At 45.1% G+C, this 13491-nt stretch overlaps 1 protein-coding gene across 1 annotated transcript in view; it reads right to left on the bottom strand.

Annotated features, from left to right (window-relative positions):
• VEGFC (vascular endothelial growth factor C) overlaps positions 1–13491 on the bottom strand; it is a 401882-nt gene that overhangs the window by 387818 nt on the left and 573 nt on the right. The gene's annotated exons all lie outside the window — the stretch shown is intronic.

Raw genomic sequence — 13491 nt, forward strand, 5'->3', positions numbered from 1 at the left:
TGGTACATACTAATTCATCAGTGCAATCATTCTTTTGTCCCTGATTTTCCATGTGTGTGATGCTGTGGGATGCTGTGGTCAGTCTAAATACAGCATCCTATGGTTAACGGCTATTAATGCTGCATGCGTAAGCATATTTTAATGTAGTAAAATGGCCTGAGCTGTTGCCCTGCTTCTACCTTGCAGCTTCTTCCTCATAGGGGACAGATACTCATGAGTTTGAGTCTGACAAGAAGCAGTGAGAAGCAGGGGTTGTAGGCATTGCAAACAGTGGACATACCCTCTTCATCTTTAACTTAAAGCACTTTCTATAACTGACATGAAGTTACAAGTGGAATCTGTTGTTTGAGAGAGGTGAAGTGTTCTGCCCCTTGCCACCACCTCAACCTCTTGCCAATTCTTTAAGCCTGTGCTCACCAGTCTCAAAAGAGGCAAGGGAAGAAAATAGTATGGAACTGGTTACAGTAATGTGAACGATTGAAAGCTTTGAACCAGAACCCCTGGAATAACTGTCATTAAGTGATAAGTGAGTGTTGTATGTGGAGCGACCATGCACACAAAAGTGTGTGACCACTACCTGGCTTATCACACCTTTTCTAATTTTTGCCACCCTCTCCCTGTAGTGGACCTACATGGGTATGTCCTTGAACCCTCTTCCATACACTCTAAATGTCCTTTCTCTGGCAACTCATCTCAAATCTTCTTCTCCTTCCCCTCATAGTCCCTGATGCAGTCTTTTTGCATTACTAATTTCCTATTTTACAGCTGCCACTGGATTGTGCCACTTTGCTTGTTACTCAACTCCTCCAAAATTGAAATGATCATACACCCAACCTTCAATGTCACACACACCTTCTCCCCTCTCCTGTATGTTTTTGCCATGGCCTACTTAGCCCATTCTCCAAGGCTTGCAATCTAGGGGTTCTCTTTGACAGCAACCTGAAACTTCAACATGTCACCCCCTCCAGTGACAGCAAACTGGGCCCCAGTAGGTGGGATAGCTGCATTAGCTTCCACATGAAACATTCATCTACTCTTTTGCCCCTCTCAACAAGATATTGAACTTTGCCAAACATACCTCTACAAATTCTGACAATCCTCAATATTTTTCAAACTCCTTCTTGTGTTAAAATCCATCCATGGGCTATCCCTCCCCTACATGGCTGATTCAATCTCCCAAATACTCACCTTCTCGCACTCTGTGCAACCCTGATTTGCTCAACCTAAATGTCCCCACCCACCATGTGCTTTACCCCGCATTTGCTCCTTCACCACACCGGCACCCATCGCTGGGACTCCCAAGCTCTTTGAATTTAAGGACTTTTCCACAGGGTGTGACTTCAAGATTTCCCTTAAGTACCACTACCTCTACTGTGCAGAATCCCCAGTGTTTTCTAGTGAAATAATTCACCCTCCTACCAATGATCCCCAACTACTGTTACAAATGCATCGCAGATCTGTTCATATCTTTTAATATGGTAATTGCTTAAGACCTATTTAAAATCTGCCCAGTGCTGTCCTCAATCACTGCTTCCCACTCCTTCCCTACCACCAGCTTGTTTAATGTATTAACTACTGTAAAATGACTTTTTAAAGGTTGGTAAAACACCCAATACTGGGACTGCTCCCGTCAATATTATATGCCCTGTGTGAGCACATTTTTCATTGCCAATAAATACATAGAAATAAAATACCTCTATAAATCAGTTTCAATCCCAGAGCCACTGGCAGGATGTAGGATGGAGAAGCTGCTAGGAAATGTGGCCATTCTACAACCTAAGCCAATTTGTGTTTGGAGATTTGGCCTACAAACGTTAAAATATTCTAAGTGAATAAAGATTTACCACAAAAAGCTACACCAATCATTAAATATACTTTATCTGGCCAACGCCCAGTTTCTTTGGCCAATTACACCAAAAGGATTGCTGTGAAAAGCTATAAGACTATATTACAAATGCATGGCAATTCTCGAAATTGAAAGACGATATCCCAGCATTATGGGAAAACCAAGTGTTGTGATTGGTGTTAGTAAAAAAGTGTCAAAACATCATGCATTCTTTTCCAGGGGTACATATCTATTTCATAAATATGCAATCCTAGAAGACCCCATGACTGAACTAACAAACAACACAAACAACTAATTCCAATTAAATGAATAATGCCTTCTTTATCATCTACACAGTCTTTGTCCTCAATTACCCAAGCTACCGTGCTCTGAATCTCAGCATCTCCAGAGGCCTACTAGAAGCAAGGACATAAGGAGACTTGAACTCCGTCGGTTCCGGAAGGAAACAACCAGAAGACAGGCCTTCTCTGTCTACGTTCCCAGACTCTGCAACCTCCTCAATGTCAACACCAGAGTCGCCCCTTCACTTCTACATTTCAGGAAGAAGCTCAAGAACATACTGTTCAAGTAATGGATGCGTCCCTCTGCCCGTTCTTAGCTCCCCACTCCCTTGTGTTTTTTGATCCCTTGCAGTCTGCTTCCCTCACCGAGTGCGCCTCCAATGGCTCGTGAAGCACGCTGTTATTCTCCAAAGATAGGTCTGTGCTCAAACAAATCCTTAATAATAATAATAATAATAATAATAATAATAATAATGTCAAACCTCGAATGCTGCAATACTAGATAGCTCATTAATTCTCAGAGCAGTATTTTTGATCACTGGATTGGAATAGGAGTTTGAAACCATAATATGTTTCTGCCAGTAGAGAAGTGCTTTTTGGATGGCAATTCCGAACCACAACACCAGTGAGACTTGATGTGCAGAGGTGACCCTCACTGCGACAAGCCAAGGTGGTACAGGCCCCACCGTTTCCTAATACGGCACTGCCACAGTATGCAGCCTCGCGCCCCAGAACCGTCGGAATGTATCTCAGAGTTGGTGATGAAACAGACTCAAAGGTGAAACGTCCCCTTGAGTTCTCGAGCTCCCAGCTCATTCTTGGAATCTTGCCACGTGCACGCTGTTCTTTCGCGCTGTAAATTCCATTCATGCATCGCTCCTCCTATCCCATTGGCTCCAGATGTCATTGACGTGGGCCTTCCACGCATCTCTCTCGTATTGCCTTATCAATATTAGTAATTCTCTGATCCCAATCACTGATAGCCTAAACCCTGCCCATGTATTTCAGGGATAAGGGTGGAGCGCATGAGTCGTACACTCTGCGCACCCTGGCTGTGCAGCTGGGGTGAAGAGGCGTGGGGTGGAAGAGGCCGCCCAGCCGCCTCACGCAGTTAGCAATGCGGCCGCATCCTCTCTCCTGTCACAGCAAAACAGGTGCATGGGTTTACTGGTCGCAATAACGGTACTAGCTCCCGAGGGCTCACATTCAGTCTGGGGCAGACATTTTGATACAGTCCAAACCTGGAAAAAGCTGCTGCTCCTACTGTGAGCTAGTGCCTGAACAGCGTGCGTGCTACATGCACGGGCTGCATACGCAGTGCAGCCCACTGACATCATCAGGGGGGGAGCTCGAGGAGGGGGTAGACCATATGTGAGGATTGTTTTGTGGCAGTCTGACAAAAGCTCATTTCAGGTTCACTGATCTGCGGTTTGCACGCAGGTCTGAGATTACCTATCACACAATGCATACCTTGCCGCGTGGGAATGTGCACGCCGTTCTCTTGGTCGCTTATTCATGCATGTTTTACTTGGTGGTTTTGGCAGTTTTCCTTCAACACATTGTGATTTGGCGAGGGAGAAAGCCTGCGTTTTCCAGGCAGAACCCATATTTAGGTTTTCTAGTTTCATTAAATCTAGCCTGGTCTTTTTTTTTAACCAACATGCCCCAAAACTGCACTCTTCACATTTGTAAATTGTAGGGTGGAATCATGGTCTTGTGATTAAATTGGTGGTTTAACAAAACAAAAGTACTTCATGGCCAATCCTTGCATCCCAACGTGGATAACTGTCTTTTCGTGGGCAAACTACTTAATCTTGCGGTGTGCTGCAATCGTCCTACCTTGAAAAATGTTGGCAAAGCTTATAAACGAAAACTTGTACGTAGTGCTAAATTAAAAGAGTTTATACATGCCCCCAGAAAAGGAACAAAAACATTTTTTTTAAATGTTGAAAGAGTTATTTCGATAGAATGGGTGGCTCAGTCTACATGGATACGAGTTTCAAGTTTCTTTACATAATCAGTTGTTTTATGGCGGGGGTTGCTACCAAAGACATACTTTTTCATAACATGTAGCAGGTGTTACATACCCTGTGTAAATGAGAAAGACTGAAAATTCAGTCAACCTTCCAGAGTTTGAATCTGTCAATTGTGGGTCTGGTTGCAGCCAACTTTCACCCACCTATCTGACAACTCAGCCACATTTCCGAAAGCGTCAGAACCAGCACCTGCCTCACATAACAGGCAACTAGGCTCCTTGAACGATGGCTAGTACAATTGTTTCTTAAATGTGTCAGTAATTATTAAATTGTACTTTATTCATCATGTATGTAGCGCCAAGTTCCCATTTCTATGGCCTCAATGTGCTTTGTGGTTTGAACGCCCTCTGGGACCGAAGTCCAGGTATGGAAAAAAGTTCTAAGAGTAGACTTAAAGATGCGTGTGTGCATTCGGCCGAGATTAGGATTTAGGAGTGTTGGCTAGGCTCCAGTAAGCAATTCCAGCAACCCAAGATGTCAGGTACATGGGCAGGTGCTATCGGTGGTGGAGACAGAGTGCTAGTGCAGGAGACTCGATTTGTGCCCAGCTAGACCAAATTTGTCATAGGTTGGCGCTGTACGTCAGAGGTGTTAAGGCACGTCTGGGGTTTCAGTGCAATAAGTTATGTGAGCAGCTAGACCGAATTTGACATAGCCGTAGCTGCATTACAGAGAGCATGGATGGAGAGCCGTACCTGCGGCAGGTGTCCACAGACGTGGTGCATTTATACATGAACTTGGGAGCAATTAGAAAGGCGGAACATCTGTGCTTGGTAGTGAAAATGGTATGCATTCTGCTGCGTCAGGAACCGGGGCATAGGCAAGTGCTCCACTGTCCCTATTGGTTGATAGACATGTTGTGTTTTTAAGACCGAGCAAATACACGCTGAATCCAGCCCGTACTTGTCGGTCTCAAAAACACAAAGTGCGTTTATACATACCTTAGATTCGGACAGAGTTTAACTTCAATGTTGCTTTGGTTCTTTCTGGCACTGTCGTTGGGTTACCCCTAATCTCCCAAGGTGATAGGCTAGTCGTCCAAGTATATCTTCTGATGGGGGTAGAATGCTATCATTTGGAAGGACCTGGCTAGTGTGATTCTTTGAAATTCTTTCAATTAAATAAATAAAAGAGTGGTTGAACTATATGTGTATATAATAATTCCCCGGATTACCTAAGGTACCTACAAATCGATTTGTTATTTGAAGAATGAGAAAATGTAACAAGTCAGACCACGTTTGCCTGGTCCACTTCATTAGGACTCTTTGTTATGTTAATAATGCAACAATGTTGTCCCTAGTTGCATCACATTGATAGGACTGAATCAGTTGGGTGTGCATCCAGTCTGTGCATGGTTTGGCTTTGGAAAATCATGCCAGTGTGATGGAAAAAGAAGAAAAAACATAGATGTGTGTATCTGGGTCTATAAAATACTTGTCTAAAATGTGTGTGCAGAGTAAGTATCACAGCAGGAGCCTGATGCACATTTCTAAATACTTTTTTGTAGACTGCAGCGTGATCTGTACAGGATAAGTAGGCTGCCTCCGCTCAAGAAGGAAGATTCTTTAGATAGAAATAATGTCCCACGCTCTGCAAAGTTAGATTTGTGTATGTTTTGCAAAGATATCTCAAGTGATATGAGAAAGCACTATGAGTCAACATATGTTTCATGCATTGTGCTTCATCAGGAATTGTAGTTATATTGATAATATTTGTTGTTGGTGAAAGACTTTAAATACCTGAGATCAAAACAAAACATAACTACAGCTGCGCTGCTTCACCTGTCACAAGTGACTCGGATTAATGTACAACATACCCTAATATTGTGTGTAATATCATTTTCTGACAATAAATGAGATGGAGTTCAATGCAACTCGTATCTACTGTGCTACAGAATTTTCTGCATAGTCTTACAAGAGTTGGATTACAGTGCAATTTAAATCCACTATACCACAGCATTTCCCAAAGAGGATTACATGAGTTGGATTACAATGTAACTTGTATCCACTATACTACAACATTTCCTGAGGAGGCTGACAAGAGTTGGATAACAGTGTAACTTGTACCCAATATACTAAAACACTTCCTACTTTGTCTTACAAGAGAAGGATTACATGATGTCTTGTATCCACTGTACTACAGCATTTCCTGATGAGGCTTACAAGAGTTGGATTACAATGTAACTTGTATTCACTATACGACAACATTTCCGGAAGAGTTTTACAAGTGTTGGATTACATGGTAACTTGGTTTTACTATACTATAGCATTTCCTACAGAGCATTACAACAGTTGGAATAAATTGTAACTTGTATCCACTATACTACACCATTTCCTACAGAGGCTTGCAAGAGTTGGATAACAGTGTAACTTCTATCCACTATATTAAATCATTTCGTACAGATGCTTACACGAGTTGGAGTACACAGTAACGTGTATCCACTATACTACAGCATTTCCTGTAGAGGCTTACAAGATTTGGATTACAATGTAACTTGCATCCACTATACTACATCATTTCCTACGTAGCATTATAATAGGTGGAATACAATGTAACTGGTATCCATTATACTAGAAAGTGTCCTATAGAGACATGGAAAATTTGGATAACAGTGTAATTTCTATCGACTAAATTACATCATTTCGTACAGAGGATTACACCAGTTGGATTACAATGTAACTTGTGTCCACTATACTATAAAATGTCCAGAAGAGGCTGGATAATAGTGTAACTTCTATAGACTAAATTACTTCACTTCGTACAGAGGCTTACAAGAGTTGGATTGCAGTGTAGCTTGTACCCACTATACTAAAGAACTTCCTACAGAGTATTACAAGAGTTGAATTACATGGTAACGTGTATCCACTAAACTCCAACATTTCCTGAAGTGGCCGACATGAGTTAGATGACAGTGTTACTTGTATCCACTATACTACAGCATTTCCCAAAGAGGCTTACATGAGTTGGATTACAATATAACTTGAATCCACTATACTACGGCATTTCCTGAAGAGGCTTACAAGAATTGGATAACAGTGTAACTTCTATTTCCTATGCTACAGCATTGCCTGAAGAGGCTTACAAGAGTTGGAGTGCAGAGTATCTTGCATCCACTATACTTCAACGTTTCCTGTAGAGGCTTACAAAAGTTGGATTACAATGTAGCTTGCATCCACTATACTACAACATTTCTTACATACCCTTAAAGAGTTGAAACACAATGTAACCTTTATCTACTATGCTATAACATTTCATGAAGAGGCTTACAAGAGATGGATAGCAGTGCAACTTGTATGCACTATAATACATAATTTCCTGAAGAAACTTACAGATAAAACGGCAGGGCTTTGAGTTTAGCTAGGTTATTGCGTACAAGAGCTCATATTTATCTAATGGATTCTGTATGAAAGCTATTCTCCACTCTGCATCTGTTTGCCAATGTCTGGAGTCCTGGGGTAATAATAGTCCTTCCAAAGTCGTCTGAAGAAATGTTAAAGTTTTCTTTATGATTAGATATAATTACATCTATGACCCAGATCATCAGACAAGAGATTGGCTAACGGTTCAGAAAACTGTTTGGAATTGAAGGAGACGTTGGCTTTTTTCCATTGTTAAGCCAAGCCACCACCCACATCCCCATGCCCGCCTCTACAGTGACCTTGTGTTAGGGCTGCTGAGTGAGCTAATGGAAGATGCTGGCACTGGACACAGAGCCAGAGTTAGGGAGACTTGGAAGGACTGTGTTCAAAGCTGCCCACCATGAATGCTACCAGACATGAAAAGGCATTCCACGTCACCAAAATGAAAGGCCTTCAATTGGAAATGCACTGCACTACCCAAACAACAACACCCACATGCTACCAGCACGGCCAGCATCACCACACTGTCAAACAATCACAAAAGACCACACAAGAGTAACATGGTATATGCTACTCGATTTAAGGATGTTCACATGGGCTAAAACGGGCAGAGAGAAGTACAGGCTCACGCAGAGGAGATGGAACTGGAGGCGCCAGGGGCTCCAACACCCCGGGTTTGCTGTGAAAGCACTATAATTTCCCCTCCAGCTTTTCAGTTTGAAGTTATGATTTGTGCACACATCGGCCAAAGAGCACTTGTACACAATAGTCCTGTCTTGTTTTCAATGGTCTCTGCACTGCTGTGTTAGAGGCAATCGGCGCGTCCTGGTCGATGGTCAATGCACACATCTGACCCTACATATGTGCACGCCTGAGGCTCTGACCAAAAATCCCTGTATCTGCGGCACTAACAGCTTTGTTTAAAAACATTACAAGTAGGATTGTGTTGTTGGGTGTGTAGACATGGGGTTCATTTGTCAGGAGTCTGGTGAATTCGGGTGTGCCAGGGAAACGGGACTAAACGAGAAATCACTGAAACATAGTGCGTTGTAAACATCATGCACTGACCTTGCAAAGTCTTTTTCTTCAACCTACAGTCTCCAATGTTTTAACCGACTCTTGTGTGGATAAATAACTCTTAAGTGGCAGCAAGTGTTTAATGTTCACAAAATAACGGGGTTGTATAACTACCCCAAAGCATATAGAAATATATACAGCTATATAATATTTCGTCTCTCAGTTCAAAGGTCATAAAATAACGGTTCTTATTTTCTCAAACATGTCTTTCTATTTGGGTGTCCCGCTCTCTCCAGGAAGCCGGCATAAAAACAAGGCCGTATACAATAGCCGGCTGGAGAATAAACAAACCGCTTCCACAGGCCGCATTTCACTCTCACCCGGAAAGGTTACGGGGCTGGACTTGGCGATTAGCGCCTCCATTTTACTCGGAAGAGCGATTACTTGGAACACAAACTATGTTAATCCCTGTGAAACCCTTGTCCTCCCAGGCAACGAGTTACAAATGTACCTTGAATCCTGACCCAGATGTGCGCGATTTGTCTCTCTCTAGCCGAGGGGTGGGGGCGCTGTGCACAGGGCCTGCCCCCTGCCATTTTGGACACCTGCTTTCCCTCGGCCTCCCTGCACTCTCACTTTTCTTCGCCATCACACATCAAAGTCCACACCACCAGCCTGGAGGACCAGCTGAGGTTGCTTTGGGCCAGGCAGACACGGGCGTTGCTCAAAGCACCCGCTCTTTCAACGTCATCGGGTGGCATACTGCGCACAGCAGCGTGTGCACCGTGAACGGTAAACTCTGAACGCCACCCTCCAGAGCCCATGGACAAATGAGCAGTGGTTGCTGAGTGCTCATTCCAAGGGCAAAGGCAAACAAAGCAAAATACTGATCTGTTCTCGCGGACCCGGCTGGACAGCAGTGTGTGGCGCTCGCGGACAAGGTTGAACAGCATTGTGCTGCGCACAGACAGGGCTGGACACAGCAGTGTGGGGGGCATGGTGTGGCGCATGGATAGCGTTCAACAGCACAGCAGTGTGTTTCGCACGGAAAGAGTTTGACAGCAGTGTGTGGCGCATGCATAGGGTTGAACAGCACAGCAATGTGTGGCGGACGCACAGGGCGGGACAGCAGTGTGTGGCGCTCGCGGACAGGGGTGAAAAGCAGTGTGTGGCGCACGGACAGGGCTGGACAGCGGTGTGTGGGGCATGGTGTGGCCCATGGATAGGGTTGAACAGCACAGCAGTGTGTGGCACGCGGACAGGGTTTGACAGCAGTGTGTGGCGCTCGTTTGTGGACAGTGTTGGAAATCCACGTTCTCCTGCACTGCACTAGATACTAAGCCACAAGAAGGTGTCCTTTTGGTGAACTTGAGAAAAAATCATAAACTTCGAAAAATGAAAAGATTACAAGAAAATACTAATTATTTTGGGTGAACATTATGAAACCATCTGAGCCCTTAGCAGCATGCCAAAACGTAAGATACCCAACGTAAGATACCCAAATAGTATACCTTAAGCCACCCTGGAGGACCCTTGCACTGAGTGGACAGTGAGACAGAAATAAAATATATGCACAGAATGCGACCAAATCAGACATTACGGTAGAGAGACTGAGCGAAAGAAAGAGTGAATAAAGAGACAGCATGGACGGAAGGGAGAACCAAGAGACTTTGTGAGAGGGGGGGCAGAGTAGGGACGAAACTAAACTAAATGCAAAGTCAGGATAGCACGAAAAGGAGTTATAGAGCAGGACCAGGAAGGGGTGACAAAGAGGATACTAAATAGTAAGGTATAGAAGGTGAAAAGTGACCAAGAATGCAAGAGGAATTTAAGAAGATAAAAGAGTGAGCAAGAGTACAAGCCAGACATCCGAGGGAGAGAGAAGGGGGGGCAGAAACCGGGAGGGATAGGAAGAACAGGGGGGAGGGTGAAGAATTTAGAGATCGCGGAGAGAGCAGGGAAAGGCTAGTGATCGGAGAAAACAGAGGGCTGGGCAAATTAAGAATCAAAAACCAAAAAAAAAGCATATGTTCTGAGCGAGCCTGTTGCACGCTGTGTAAATTCCACCCCAATGATCAGTATTTGGACCTGGTAAATTTGGAACATATGCTCCTTTCCATCCACCTGCAATGAAACAGCTGGAGGCAATTGGTTCGATGAACAACCCCTCTTCAATCCTCCTCCTGCACAAGCACACTTTTTAATTCTCTTGGTGTAGTCCTCCTAGGCACTCATTTTCACCCTCCTAGCAAACCAAATGTCATCTGCACTTCAGCAGGATACCCCCAAAAGTATCTAGGCTTGTCCTCCACTTTCAGGTTTCGTGGTATGCATTAGAGTGGGTGACTGTGGCATCTTGGCATGCTGTCACGCACAGCCAACCCTGAGTACGGGGTGGCTCGACATACCACGTGCCTCCCTTACCACATGCCAGATAACCCCATGATCATGGACAGGTGGGGCCCACCTGCAAAAACGTTTCTTCAAGGGGATCTTGGGATGAAAACGTCTGAAGAGCACTGCCTATGATGGAGCTAAAGGCTTAATTGCTGGGCTCAGCTTTTAGATGGGCCACGCCTCCAGTGATTAGCATCTTTGTGAAACTAAATAGCCTCTGCATTGGAGAGGAAGATGCACCTAGTGGGGTCACTTGGGTTAAAGGGCACATTACACACTTAAATGGCTCTGGGGAAGGAATGGCCATGCACTAAGACGCCCCACCCCCGCGGGGGCAAAAACAGGACACACTCAGATGGTTCTTTCTTGTGGGAACGAGAAACTATACCATTGGTCTTAGGCCGCAGGTGGCAATGTCAAAAGAATGCCACCAGCTAGTCCTTCCCAATTGTAGTATGCAAACCCCAACAGAAAATGCACTCAAACGACCAGCCTCTCGCCTTGGGAGACCTAGGAAAGCATCACTGAAGATAAACACTATCCGACCGAATTGAAGTTATGTATAAATCACATCACGTCTGTGGACACATGCTGCATGGATGGATCCCCAGCCATGCACTGTAGAACGCAGCTACGGGTATGTCAAATTCGGTCTAGCTGCCTGCATAGCCGTCCGCACTGAAACCCCTCAACATCTCTGCCATTAGTATACAGCGACAACCTACGATAAATTTGGTCTAGCTGGGCACACATTGAGTCTACTGCACTAGCACGCTCTCTTAACCACCGACAGCACCCGCCCACGCACCTGCACTCTGGGTTGCATACTGGGATCTAGCCAGCGCCCCTGAGTCCTAATCCCAGCAGAAGGCATGCACACATCTTAAAGAAAACTCTTAGAATGTTCCCATACCTGGACTTCGGTCCCCGAGGGCGTTCCAACCATAAAGCGCATTGCGGCCATACATGGGGAAATGGTGCTATATGCAAATGATAACTGCAGTATAATACAATGCAAAAGAGCAATGGGTTTACCAGCCCCACAAACTATCAGCTTTCAAATCTGCCATCCAGCTCCCCCACCCCCATAATTTTTAGGCTGGCTCTGCCCCAGGCACTATCCCTAAGCGTGTGACAAATATGTGTATAAATATATATATATATATATATATATATATATATATATATATATATATATATATATATATATATATATATATATATATATATATATATAACAGACATGTTTTATTTTATCTTTGTCAATATGTTCTCTGTATAGCATTGCCAATAATACATGATTGTACTGTAGGAGTGGTTTGCACAGCGCCCAGTGAAGGGACGGTGTGTACAGAACTCCCACCTTAGGAATGTGGTACACAACTCACACAGTGCAGGAGCTGTGTGTACAGCTTAAAATCTAGGAGCTTTGTAAACAGCTGGCACTGCAGGAGCGGTGTGCGTAGACAACTTCGCTGTGTGAATGGTGTTCACAGATCACAATGCGAAAGCTGTACGCACAACTTTCAATGTATGAGCAGTATGCACAACTCACAGTTTAGGAGCGGTGTGCACAGTTCACAGTGTACCACTTGAAAGAACATTGTGCACAGCTCATAATGTGAGAGCTGTGTGCACAGCTTGAAGTGTAGGAGCGGTGTGCGCTGCTCGCAGCCCCGCTGCAGTTTTGGCAACACCGTCCCCGCTCACTTCGATCACTGCCCAGCTCACAGTACAAGCACTGTGCACAGCGGGCGGGCCGTGTAAGTATACTGTGCGCAGATCACAGCGCAGGAGCTGTGTGCAGAACTCACAGTTCAAAAATGCTGTGCACAGCACCCACCGTTTGAATGGGGTGCACAGCGCAGGCTTACCCGAACTGCTTACCATGGCCAAGGTGAGCCATGCCAATTCACACTGAAAGACAACTCTCATGGTTAATCAGTAATGCCTGCCAGTCTCGTTTTAAACCGAGGGGAAAGACGGTGAGAAGATATTTCAAACGAGGGTCGTTATCACAGCATCGTGGCAAAGTTACAAAGACGCATCCAAAAAACGGGGATGGCTGGCAAATGTTACCCCAAAGTCACCGACCACGAGCCATGCGTAAGCAGACGCTCACTGGAGCTGTGGACGCCTCCGCGCCCAGGGCCAGCAGCAGAATCGAAGGATACGTAAGATGGCACTTGATCCGCTCAGACGGGGGCAGCAAGGGTGTTAACACACGCTTTCAGCAGCATTCCCCTCCCTGCAGTGCCTAGGATGGATGCATGCCAAGGATGCCCATGGCGGGCACAACTCACTGGCCTGAGATGCCACATGACAATCCCCCCTCTCCCGCCCCCCAGCTCTACAACGTGTTGCAGCACTAGCCAGACTACTGGGCCGAAGTTCCACTGCTGCCAACTTGTAAACCTTGGACAAAAGGATGGGAAAGAGCTGAGCCGGGATAAGAGCTTGAATGACTGCTGACCTTAGTGCCCAGCCGCCCCCCCACCCCCCCTCCTGGGTGCCCACTTTAGCCACCATGCATCAGGTGGTGCCACTCTCCCAGA

The sequence above is a fragment of the Ambystoma mexicanum genome, chromosome 6q, assembly GCF_040938575.1.
Source record: "Ambystoma mexicanum isolate Mex_15411 chromosome 6q, UKY_AmexF1_1, whole genome shotgun sequence".
Classification (NCBI taxonomy): domain Eukaryota; kingdom Metazoa; phylum Chordata; class Amphibia; order Caudata; family Ambystomatidae; genus Ambystoma; species Ambystoma mexicanum.